Raw genomic sequence first — 13,829 nt, 5'->3', positions numbered from 1 at the left:
TAAGTCGTTATAACGAGAAAACAACTCTCGTTATGTCGAGATCACGAGAAAATTAAGTCGTTATAACGAGAAAACAACTCTCGTTATGTCGAGATCACGAGAAAATTAAGTCGTTATAACGAGAAAACAACTCTCGTTATGTCGATATAACGAGAAAATAAGTCGTTATAACGAGAAAACAACTCTCGTTATGTCGATATAACGAGAAAATAAGTCGTTATAACGAGAAAACAAGAAGGAAAAAAAAAAGTGCATGGCCGCTTAGAACTTCCTACGGTCATCTACTAATAAAAAAAGCACTAATAGTCATCTACCAATAGTCTTCACAAATCACTGATTATAAGCAAGGAGTGTGGGCTGTCTTTGGGAATGATAGAGCTCAGACCGCTGTGAGCTGTCAATTATATTGGCAGTTATCACCACACCTTACAAACACAAATTCTAATTACAGAAATGCCACTGACAATATGACAATAAGCACAAAAGCACTAGAGCATATCAAGCACAGGTGTGGGTAGGTACTGTTACCTTTCAATGTACTGTATAGTAAATCTCTAGGAAAGGATGTAAAAAGATTCAAGTTCAAGAAGAAAGTATAATTGAAAGAAGAACCTAAAACCTAATTAAATGTGACTCATTTAACACAACAAAGTGAATAATTACATAATACAGAATACAATTTAATAGTTTCAATCTGCTTAATTGTCTAATCATCTTACTTAATTCAGGGACAGTTGTGAAGGTGGTTATGAGGACAGCTGATGTTATATTGACTAAGAAAAACTCTTGCAACTCAGGGATGTCATCCTGTTAGTGACAAAAAAAAATGTTTCTTGATTAATTCAATTAAGGTTAATACAATATGCGTTAGATTTAATTTAGCATCTTAAATCAAAATCAAAATGAAAACTGTTAGAATGTAGTCAATGTTATATCAGCAGCATCATACATCTATGATGGTGATGGGGATGGACACAGATGTCTGTCCATCCTGCATGATCACAGAACTGGAGACGTGTCTGAAGTCCTGGCCTGGCTGGGCTAGAGCAGCCTCAGTCTGTTTGAGGTCCTGCAAAGAGCCCTGCGCAGTCTCGTAGCTTATATTCACAGCACCTGTGGAGGAAAGTAGCAATACTTACATCCCCATACTCCAGGACAACACTTTGTTTGATAGATTTTACAAGCATAGCTAACCTGATGCACCAAACTCTGTAAATGTAAATCCTGATGGTGGTGTCTTTCTCATCTGTGGTCAGTTTTAAGGATGAGGGGGCGATGCTGAGCAAACCAAACGGCTCGTCACTCGCTTCCACGCTCACCACTGCTTCACGACCCTGAGCACTCAGGGCTGCAATGCCTGTCTGGGTAACTCCTGAGATAATTATATATTATACATGATTATTATTTAAAAATACATCAATAAACTAGAATAAATAATAGATTAATAGATTGTGTATAGAATAAGCACAAATACAATGTGAAGTGAAATGTGAGTGCAAGCTAAGATCAAGCTACAGACACTGAAATGTAGATTGTGAGTGATTAACAAGTTAACAATACAATAAGATAGCAGCTAATGCTAACACTGTAAAAAGTCTCACTTTTAATCTGAAACTGTGACTTGTTTTCTAATAAAATATGTAAACATACTTCAGACAGGATAATTTACCTGAGAAGCAAAAGTGTGAAATATTTAGAAAAATTCTGCATTCATAAATGCGAATAGTAAATTTTAGCGGCCTTGCTAAACATGGTAACATGAGATGAACTTGCAGTATACAGTACTTTTTGAGGAACTCAATCCTGTGTGTGTTTCTGATAAATACCTTTGGTTTGTATATTTGATAGGATAACTCTGTACTCCTCTCTTTCTTCTGGCATGGTATCCTCAAGTAGCCTCAAGAATATAGTATTATTTAACGTTAACTGAAACAGAAGATGAGGCAGAATATTGATCACTCATTGTCCTTTGAATTCATAGTTGACATAGGTTTAAAAGTTTAAAAGAAATGCTCAAATGATCTGGTAAAGCTAAATTGTTTATTCATTACCTCAGAGAAAAATAGAGTTCCCGAGGTGTCTGTAAAAGTCATTGAGACTCAAGGGCCTTCAATCCTCCATTCCACTGTGACATTTCCAATAGCAGGAGCTGTTCTCTCCACCAGCAGAGACAAACTCTCACCTTTTGAAATCAATGAACATCTAAACTTAGATGTTAACCATTTTCTGGTATAATGAGACGTGGATTTTGCATTGGGTTTATTGGGTTCAATAAAACTTCAACAAACTTTACTCCAAGTAATACAACCCTCGATTGATTTAGAAGCTAGTATTAATAAGATGTGTATAAGAGTTCTCCTTGCTGACTAGATTAACTAGTAGTCTAGGAAAGACTGGATATACAGGGATATAATTCATGTGTCCTGTCATGCATGCATGATGACACGAACCATCTTCCCCAATGTAACAGCTGTTGCAGAGCCCTCTTCTCTCATCACATCTTGGTACTATGTTACTAGTTACTATGCTATGGAGCACAAATTGATGCCTAATTATCCATTTAAAACATGTTCTAAATGCCTCCACAATCATGTTCATCTTAAAACCACCTCTGTCTGTTGGGAAATTAAAGACTTTTGGTCAAGCCTTGTCTGGTTATTTATAGCAAACTAACACGATTAAAGAGCTGTTCACACCAAGGACAATAACTATAACCATAAAGTGTTGTTATAATAGTTGTTGTAATTCTACAAGAATAGAAAAGTCCACACCACTGGCTCCTCCGGCTCTGTGCCATTCACAGTCAGAGAGTCGGCACTGAACTGGAAGATGCCATGAGCCTCATCAGAAGCAGCGATGGTCACAATGATACGAGCAGGTTAGCTTCAGAGCAAAAATTTTTTTTTTTTTTTTCATTATTCAAGCCATAATATAAAAGAAAATAAGTAGACTCCTATTTTTACTGCTACTACTACTTTTAAACACTTCCTAAAGAAGGGCACCAAGACGTGTCACAGAGGTGAACGGTGACATTTTCAAATCATCATTTACCCCTATTGGCCTCCCCTAAACATGAAGGCTATTTGCTTTTCCCACATCTCTCCTGGTACTACTTGCAGGCCTTAGTACTATGTAAACAGCTTGGCAGAAATCAGGGTCTACAATCCAGAGTCTGGGGATTTGACCATTATGGGGGGCTCTTAAACTTAACTTTAATCTAGGACTTACAAAATAAAGCTTGTGTAAGGGGCGACCTCAATTACGCAATAAATCAACAAAATAAAGAAAAACAAAAAGCACAGTAAAATGCCAGAGGAGCAATTCAAGCAGTTAGGAAATAATAAAAACAAATAAAACCTCTTTTGTTCGACCTGAAGGGAACTTTGACAATATTAAGAGGCACTTTAGGTTTTACAGTGTATACAGTCAAACTGGTATTTTTTCCCCCACAGCATCCAGTCTGGTATTACAGCGAATAATGTAAATAAGGAAAAAGCAAACTGTGGGAGAAAAATAACATGACAAAAAGAATCTTACCATGATGATAGTGAAAGGACGGAATTAAGAAATCAGTGTCACTCTCGCCATTTCCACTGCCTTCACTTGCAAAAAACGGATCCACTTAAGAAGCACACAGGATCCAGACAGGAACAGATAGGAATTACACATAGTGCATACTGAAATCAAACAGAGTGCTCCATAATCATGCTCAAACAGCATGAATGGAGCCCACAGGAGACAGTGCATGCGGAAACAGTGAAAGAAAAAACAGGAAGGTAAAAGCGAGGACACTGAAAGTTTTTAACTGCTTTCTTACCTCCTCTATTTGGATTATAAAGGTCCACTCTGAAGACTTTGTCCAACTCCGGGACCAAGTTGTCTATAATAGTCACATTGATGTACTTAAATCTCTCGCCAGGCAAGAAGTCTAGAAATCCCTCTGTGTCCTGTCAGAAAATGGAAAGGAATTGTGTCGTTTTCATGTACAAAGGAATTTCATTAGGGGATCTTGGTAGTGAAAAATTACTCTCTTTTTGCTGAACTGTATAAGAGAGCAAATACCAAAAACATACACTCTGTCCAAAAATTTGAGGTCAATAAGATTCTGTAATGTTTTAAAAAATACAGTAAAAACAGTAATATTGTGAAATATTATTACAATTTAAAATAACAGATTTCTAATTTTAGTAGGTTTTTACATTTAAATTGGAATTTATTCCTGTGATCGCAAAGCTGTCACATGATCCTTCAGTAATCATTCTAATATGCTGATTTGGTGCTCCAAAAAAATGTTGAAAACAGTTGTGCTTCTTATTTTATTTATTTTTTGTCAGGATTCTTTGATTCCCCCCCAAAAAAAGATGTTCAGCAGCTGTTGATACCTCATAGTCCTCTGAACAAGCAGCTGTGAATGGAGACGTGCGATAGCCCACCATCACCCTTCCCAGCAGTCCTTGTGCTCTGGCCACCAGCAGACTGACCACACCAGTCTCCTCTTGAACAGTCACATGGGCTTCCTTCAGTGCAGGTTTGATCATACCCACAGGCACTGGGGTAGCTTGAAATTGCAGCAGGCCTGAAATTACATTAATAACCAGTCAATTACGACATCTGGCTGCATAAATGAAGCAATGTAGCTAAAATAATAAAAACATATAAATATACCAATGTACCATATGGATGATCGCTGACTTTGACTGTAATGTTGTTGATGGCATTGTTTGGGTCAATGCTGGCTCCACTGGTGGGAGTAGAACCTGGTTTCCCATCACCTGATTCAGCTGACACCAGCCTAACCTGGAAGTGCTCATCAACCTCAGGCAGGTCATCATTTAGAACCAGCAGGTTTAAAACCTGGGAGACAAGAGACATCAAATATGAAGGCATTTATGAGTGAGGCTTTGCCATTACTTAATTAATTTACACCGTCAATTAAACAAAGTGGCTAAAACCACCACCAGATGGAGCCATATATTAACAGTTTGGCTGTAATACAGCTAAAATGGGTATATATAAAGACATCAACTACATTCATTAATGCAAACGTATTTATACATTATACAGTCATCATGTGAACAGATGTTGTCCAGCCATTACACAATAATAACAATATTATAACATTCCCCCTTAATTGGTGGTCCTATGGTCATTAATAATAACTGCTTGACAGGTCGGTTCTGTTACCTCAGAGCGCTGGCCTGGCAAGAAATGGATGGAGCCTGTAGCATTGGCAAAGTCTGAGGCATTTGACGAGTCTGCGGGTGAATCCACCTGAGTGACTGTGTAGTTTACATAGACATGATCCAGGGCGCCACGTGTGCGCTCAACTACACATGAGATCATTGAGCCTTCTTCAGATATCTGATAAAGAAAGGATAAAGGTTGCTGTAAGCCAACTATAGCACAACAAAATTAACTTCAGCATCTTTTAACAGAATTACTGTAACCATTCAGAATTTTAGATGTTGTTGGGTTATAAACTCCGACTGAGAAACAGTTTTGAGTTACATGATCATTAAACTGTTTAGAGTGTTTACATTTCACTTAACTGGTTAAATGGAAAGGAAATTAGTTACTAAATGTGTAGCGCTAAAGCGCTTTTTTCCTGCTTAGTCATGCTTTGAAATTGCTAAAACTGAGAGCATAAGAGAAAGCACGTGCAACTGTGTCTTTCTGTCATTAGTTGAGAGGTCTTCCTCTAAAGGAATTCACTGACCATCTGTCTTGTTAATCGAACAAGCCATTGGAGATGCCATGCATCCAATCTCCTTGAAGAGAAGAATGCACTCCATCCATCCAGGTGTGAAGACATATTAAATATACATGAAGACATCTCACAGCTAGGGGTCATGTTACGTGCTTTCGGAGGGGAGGTCAACCAAACACTGACAAAGAAGCAACTTGGGTACTTAATCAAATAATACGGTTAGATGTTAACTCATTAGACCTTAATTGTGCTGGTCAGAAGGCCATCTGTGCAGCAACATTATAGATTTCTCACTGGATGCTTATGTTTTGCATAGTCAGAATTTGTTTTGAGTTTTTTGCATTTGCATAGACATTTTCATAGGAGTTATGCGTTTATGCCAAACAGTGGCATTGCTTTATATTTGGTTTTAAAATAAAATAAATTTTTATAATAAAAAATAAAAAATACCTACATCTGGTATGCAGGAACCAGTAAAGCCGAAAAGTCCATTGGCATTATCACTCTTCATGACTTTGAGGATGGCGGTCGGTCTAGGCATCGGCAGACGGGCTCCACCTTGAACTCCACCAGTTGTAGGTAGAAAACCTCCTCACCCTCCTCTTCTTGATCGTCCCGTACTTTGACCAAAAATGACTTCAGTTTCTCCTCCTGCCTGTATGTCAGGTACCCTGACACATTGTGGAGGTCGTTCTTGGCTGGTTGGCTGTGGAGCTCGTGAATCTCGGAGCGGTTGAGCCAGCTGGAGTACAGCCGGAGATCTTGTAGAAGACCAGTGAAGCGCTGTTCACCATCTGGGTTGGAACCGATCCTAATAGGCGCAGCATCTGGTGTGGCTTTTTGGGTAAACATCTGGGCTTGCAACCCTAATGGTTATGTTTAAACCCCAGAAGATCTTATGATAGAAGTCAAGTCAAGTCTGCTTTATTGTCAATTCTTTCACATGTACAGCACATACACACAGAGAACGTTACCCCAGGATGCTTCAGATGGATGGATTTCTTAAGATAACGTGTAAGGTCTTTGCCACAGAATACGATGCTAAAGCATTGTACAGTAGGTTACTGTGTTAACGTTTGCTAGATAAGGTGTTCCATTTTTAGAGTGTTTCTTAACACAGCTAGAGTGTTCTGAGTGGTTTTCTAGGTGACGACTTACTGGTCAATGTCAGAAAAGCTTTGTCCCTAAATATAGCTTAAAAATGGTCTATGTAAGTCTAAAGGACTTTTTTTCTCTTCCTTTTCACCAAGTCAGTTAAATTGGATTACTTTAAGTAATTTAAAATTAATAGCACACCTCTATTTTGAGCAACAAAAAAAGAGAATAAACTTATACCAAGGTGTAAAAAAATAAAATAAAATGCACATCTCTTAATCTCAAAAATGTTTAGGATTATTATATCACATTATATTATGACCATAAGTGGTGTCTGTAGCGGACCTTGATGCTATAAAGGGTTGTACTTGGTTGCCAATAACCTTTTGTATTTGATTATATTTTCCTTATGACAATTTTATGATTGGTTTATATAGTACAAACACTTTTTCCATTTTTATCAAAGAATAAGGCAGAAAATAGTTTATATGTCACTTAGCCCTTATATTCTTTATTTATTACCTGACGATGACTTAAACACATAACCCATAAATTGTCGCAATCGTGTGTTTATTGTCTTCACGTTTCATCAGTCAAAATGTTTCTTCTTTTTATTCAGTTTAGCTACAACGACAGCCGGATGCCTTTGTCCATATTAGGGATTTCCTGCACACGTCATAAGTCATTACTTCTATGAGGTAGTTTTGGACTTTCAGCGCGAGAGTGCCCTGCAGCTTGGAGTATGAATGAAACATACACTGCAGGAGAGTATTCAGCACTCCATAATGTTCACATCGTTTTGGATATGAATAAAACATCAGGTCATGCAAAGACCATCTTGTCTCTTTGAATTTAAATCCAGATTTATTCACACTGGCCCTTGAAAACCTCTATGAACCAAAAAAAAACTCTGCTTGCCCTAGAAAAGTGCAGGTGTCACAACCGGGACAAAGAGGCAGACAGGCAGGATAACGTTAAGCAGAGAGATTTAATCACAGGAACTTAAGAGAGGCTTCCAACCAAAAAGAGTTCAACATAGGCAGTAAGGGAAGCAAAACACAGTCTTATCTGGGTCGGCACTCCGATCCTTCGGCCGAGAACTGAGGATTCCGAGGGGAACAGGCAGACTGGAAGACGAGGAACCAGGACAGATTAGCTTGCAACCTTGAGACCAGCTGATGAGTGAACGAGGTGAGTGAGTATTTGAATGGTGTGGTAAGTGGGTGCAGGTGTCCGTGATCAGTAATCAGGTGATTGTGAGCGGGTGTAGGAGGCTGATCCGGCTGGTGAGGCAGGTGTTTCCGTGACAGCGGGGGATGAATTTACGTTAATTTAAAAGTGCAGGAGATGTGTCCCCCATGTATTCTACGCCCATGTGTTGCATAATAAATGTACATAATCTCTACTGGAGGACTGAAAAAAGAACACGCAATGAGGCTAAGAAACAGGACTATACTCAAAGCAGTGTATTCAAGCAAGCACTGTCTGACCCAGCTAACAACACATAATAGTGAAATGTCTTTGGAGAAACACAATGTCGTGACATATCTGTGTCCCTTCCAATCACCATTGACATAGCCTTCTTAGTGGGCCAAGATAACTCATTATATGAGCAGGTGGGGAAGAGGAACATTTTCTATGATGTGACAGTGGTGAAATTGGAATAAAAAGTTTTCATTGGTTACACCAGCTTAAAGCAGTAACCTCCTGACCACCAGAGAGACATTAAAAGGCACACAACTGTACAAATTGAGGAAATACGCTTTATGGAGCCCAAACAAGAACATTTAACAAAGGCTGCAATCACCAGTAAAGCTAACAAAAAGAGACAATCTCAGATATCCATGCAGTTAATGTGTACATTCACTTGACTGAAAATGGTATAAGAGATGTCAAGAAAGTCTTAGTAGGGGCTCTATTGTTTTCAGAGAGAGAGAGAGAGAGAGAGAGAGTACACCGACTGCCTTTATGTGCTGCTAACAATGTCCAGTGGCCCAGTGTTCAGTCAAGCATATCTTCCTGTGAAAAGCTAAACAATAGCATAGGGCTCTCACAAGACAAGATATGGGCCACAAGAATAGGTGAGGAACCACATCTCATTGCTTGACCAATATAAGCATGAGGAATTTGTCTTTAAGAGGAACTCCAAATGGAGTACTATGGCAGTTGTGATTTCCTAATTTGTAGTGCAGTTGTTAAAAGGCTAAACTATGGGGTGCTGAAATAAATAAAAAAAATGTTTTGATGCTAATGATGTGAAATGTTGAGAACAATTTTAATAAATACATTTTACCAAAGAGCAAAAAACTCAATCCTTGAAATACATTTTTTGTGTATCCAAAAAAAGGATAGACCCTTTTTTTTTGGTAGTATAGTATATTTTTATACTGATTTTAATCAATAAATATATATAATTTAAATAATACAATTTGTAATAATAATAATAATAATAATAATAATATATAAATAAATTATCAATTAATTAATTATAACAATTATAATGTATGCTTTATAGTTATGTATATATTATATTAATTTATACATAATAACACATCATAAATACACTATAAATGAATTTATTTACACATTAATGCTATTTTTATATAATAAAAATGATGAAATACATAAAATATATATAAATTATTACTATAAATGTATTTTATATACACTCAACTAAACTAAAAGTAGAATAAAAATCAAAGTCAAAAATCTCGATCCCTAAATATGGCTTAGGTTCCAAGTCTTTGAGACTTTTCCCCTTTCCTTTCATTTCAGGTGGTGATGATGATGATGATTATAATACTAATTTATATACTCAACATTTATATATATTTCAAATTTTATAATCAATATTTATGTGGGACATATGCATATTTGGGACAAATGACAACTTTTGCAGTCCAAATTTACATTGTTTTAAAAAAGACAAACTTAACTCACCATTCCTTTTAGACTCTTAATCCCCCTAGGGATTGGACTCCCATCCAGATAAAACTCAATAATTCCATCTTCCACAGCGATGACAACATGAACCCATGTATTATCCTCTACAAATTTAGTTGCAGTAGCTCGTGCCACCTGTGTGCTGTTAGATCCTATGGTTGTGTAATGAAGCATAACAGTAACATAGGACTCATTAGTCTGGACCTGAATTCCGTAATAGATAGTTCCATTCTTGTTGCCTTTAGAAACAATAAATCCATCTGTATTAGGCCTGGACATCAGCCAGACTGACAGGGTAAAGTTAGCCAGGTTCACTGGAACCTGCAGATGGGTTTCTGCACTGATGGATCCATAAGCTCCTGGAAGTCCAGAGAAGAAGAAAGCATCAGTGCCAGCATGGCGTCTTCTGGCATGTGGTCGGAGCTCTACGGCCTGAGGAAATGAGGCCATCAATGTCAAGTCTTCCATGGGTGAGAGACCATGTGGGAAAGCTCCTGACAGGATTTCCCAGGCCACACACACATCTCCGAAAGTGCCTTGCTGACGAAGTATGGTGAAGGATGTGACATCCAACATGTCACTGACTAACACGACGTCCTCGGCTACCTCATGCTCCAGACTCTCAGGGGCAATAGCAAAAACTCCAAATGGGTCATCATTGAAAGGTATGAGAATGGATGCATTGAGGTCTTTCTTTGCCAGTTTTCCTCCTTCACCAGGATAGCCAAATGTAACTGATGTAATAAATATGCACTTAAAAACTAACTTTAAGACCTCATGGAATAAGTGCAGCTTCCTTTTCTGTGGTGAAGTACTTGCTGTTAAAACAGACAGTCTGCATACTTTTCGAGAAAGATCATTACAATTTTTTAAATAATTGGTTTTAGGTTACAGTTTGCTACTTAGTTGATTTCAGGTGGTATTATGGGGAGGGACATTCTGAGTGTAGAGAGCATTTGATTGGACAAAGATCTGTGTAGTGCATGATTCATCAATATGTTGGTCCATTTCTTCCAAAAGAAGAAAAAAAAGCTTTCGTGAAGCCTTTAAGAATGATTAACTAAAGCCAGTGGCCGCTGATATTGACTTTACCTGAGACGTTCATAAGTCTGAGCTCATAAAACTCATTGAACTCTGGGAGCTTGTCTGAGATGGCTTCAAGAACAATAGGCTTTGCCTTCTCCCTTGTACGAAATACTACAGAACCAGATGTGTTCAGAAATTCTTGGTGAGGTTCAAGGGCGGGGGTGTCATTGGCGAACAGCTGCCAGTATATTGTGACATTGCCAAAGTGTCCTCTGTCTCGAAGAACACTGGAGAAACAAAAGGAAACATGAGTTCACAGAGAGTAGAATATGAATACTTCTTTTCTAATACTAAAAGACTCACTAAAAGTTATTGGTTCTTCCCTCCTCCACTGGTTTCTGAGTGGGATCCAGAGAGAATATCCCATTGACATCGTCATTGGCCTCAATCACCACTGTAGCAGTGTCTTGACCATATACCACTGCATCACCTGACAAGACCCATACAAACACACTTAAGTACAGTATCACTCTCATACTCTCACATTTATTTGGCAGCATTATAGGTCATTCTATCTGTCTTGATATCTGCAAAAATGTAAAAGATGAAATAAAACACAACTATTTTAACATACACTACTGTTCAAATATTTGGGGTTGTTAAGATTACAAGAAGTCTCTTATGCTCACTAAATCTGCATTATTAATTTGATCAGAAATACAGTAAAAAAAACTTACTTCCATTTAAAATGTTTTCTATTTTAAAATACAATTTATTCCTGTGTAATGGCTAAGCTTAATTTTCAACAGTTATTACTCCAGGCTTCAGTGTCACATGATCCTTCAGGAATCATTCTAATATGTTGATTTGATGCTCAAGACACATTTCTTATTACTCTTAATGTCAAACTTTTGAAAGATAGTGTATTAGGCGAACAATTATTGGAATTATCTTTGTGACCAAGCCTTTTTTATATTACATTACAGAATTGCATTGTAAACGTTATAACATTTTTGTGACATAGCACAAATTAGCATGCAATTAAATGATCATAATAAAAGTTCAATCAAGTATAACTCCAGTCAGATTCATAATGAATAATACAAACATTTTATTCAGAATCCTTTTCAATTTTCTCATTAACAAATGCTTGCGCTTTCAAATCTGTGGCAGCACATTTGTGTAACATTCACAAATTGTAACAGTCATGCTAAATATCATTCTACATGTAACACTGCTGTAATTGGTACAAACTAACCACAGAAATCATATTACGCTCTCAAAAGCTCAACTTTATGTCGTAATAACACCAATGTATCTGAACAAAATCCCTCAGGGTACGTGGTAAAACCTCCAGAGACAGCTCTTGGTGGGTTTGCTTTGTGATCTGCAGAAGGACAGTTTCTACTTCCATTTAAAATGTTTTCTATTTTAAAATACAATTTATTCCTGTGTAATGGCTAAGCTTAATTTTCAACAGTTATTACTCCAGGCTTCAGTGTCACATGATCCTTCAGGAATCATTCTAATATGTTGATTTGATGCTCAAGACACATTTCTTATTACTCTTAATGTCAAACTTTTGAAAGATAGTGTATTAGGCGAACAATTATTGGAATTATCTTTGTGACCAAGCCTTTTTTATATTACATTACAGAATTGCATTGTAAACGTTATAACATTTTTGTGACATAGCACAAATTAGCATGCAATTAAATGATCATAATAAAAGTTCAATCAAGTATAACTCCAGTCAGATTCATAATGAATAATACAAACATTTTATTCAGAATCCTTTTCAATTTTCTCATTAACAAATGCTTGCGCTTTCAAATCTGTGGCAGCACATTTGTGTAACATTCACAAATTGTAACTGTCATGCTAAATATCATTCTACATGTAACACTGCTGTAATTGGTACAAACTAACCACAGCAATCATATTACGCTCTCAAAAGCTCAACTTTATGTCGTAATAACACCAATGTATCTGAACAAAATCCCTCAGGGTACGTGGTAAAACCTCCAGAGACAGCTCTTGGTGGGTTTGCTTTGTGATCTGCAGAAGGACAGTTTCGTAATTAACTTTCTACAGTCACCCAACCCTTTTCATGAATGTGTGCGTGTTCCACAATACAAGGATTAGAGAGGGCTTTTGAGAGTCAAGGCCAATCAACAGAGCTCTGTGTGAATCAAAACAAATGTTTAATGGGGTGGATTTATTGGCACTACAGAGCAGAGTTGAAGAGCAGTATTTGTCTTTCAGAGAGGGAATTTAATGAAGCTAATTGGGCAACATAGACAATGCACTTAAAAGTTGGGGATTTGAAGGGCTGGCAAAAGAAGTCACCCAAAATAATGCAGCACAAACCAAAAGTCAATGCATGTTGAATAGGACCCAAAGTTTGCAACATAAAATGCTCTGCATATATGGTTAATTGGAAGCTGAGGACGTGACAAACCTGTAGCATTGAAGAGGACTATGTAGAATGGTTCATCTGTCTCTGGTATGTCATCATCTACCACAGCAACAGACATGTTCTTCATCCACTCTCCAAAATCAAAGGCGAACATTGAGTCGTTACTCAGTGGAGTGAAGTCTCCTGGTGATGTGTCACCGTACTCAAAACGATACTTCACTATGGTGATAAAGTTAGCTAGCCCAGCTTGCAGAATGGTGAAATTGGCCACACCCCCTTCTCGCACCCTCTGAACCACAGGCTCTATAAAACAATACAAAAGAACAAATTGTTATATTATTTTGATATATTGATACAATGAGCAGCTATATCAGTATAAAGACTAATAAAACAGCCATAAAATTAAAAATATATGTTTTTTTATATTTTTGAAAAAGCCTATGCTTACCAAGGCTGCATTTATAATACAGTAAAAACAGCAATGGTATGAATTATCATTCAAATTTAAAATAACTACTCCATTTTAATATATTTTAAAATGTAATTTATTCCTGTGATGAAAAGGCTGAATTTTCAACAGTCATTACTCTAGTCTTCAGTGTCACATGATCCTACAGAAATCATTCTAATATGCTGATT

The 13,829-nt window shown here is 37.2% G+C and overlaps 1 pseudogene; it reads right to left on the bottom strand.

Moving 5' to 3' along the window:
- The window catches only part of LOC107553917 (G-protein coupled receptor 98-like), a 68,441-nt pseudogene that overhangs the window by 53,655 nt on the left and 957 nt on the right, over positions 1 to 13,829 (bottom strand).

This window comes from Sinocyclocheilus grahami, unplaced genomic scaffold (assembly GCF_001515645.1).
Source record: "Sinocyclocheilus grahami isolate Dianchi unplaced genomic scaffold, SAMN03320097.WGS_v1.1 scaffold486.1, whole genome shotgun sequence".
NCBI lineage: Eukaryota > Metazoa > Chordata > Actinopteri > Cypriniformes > Cyprinidae > Sinocyclocheilus > Sinocyclocheilus grahami.
Note: the sequence above shows the minus strand (reverse complement) of the source record. Positions and strands in the feature narration are given on the sequence as shown.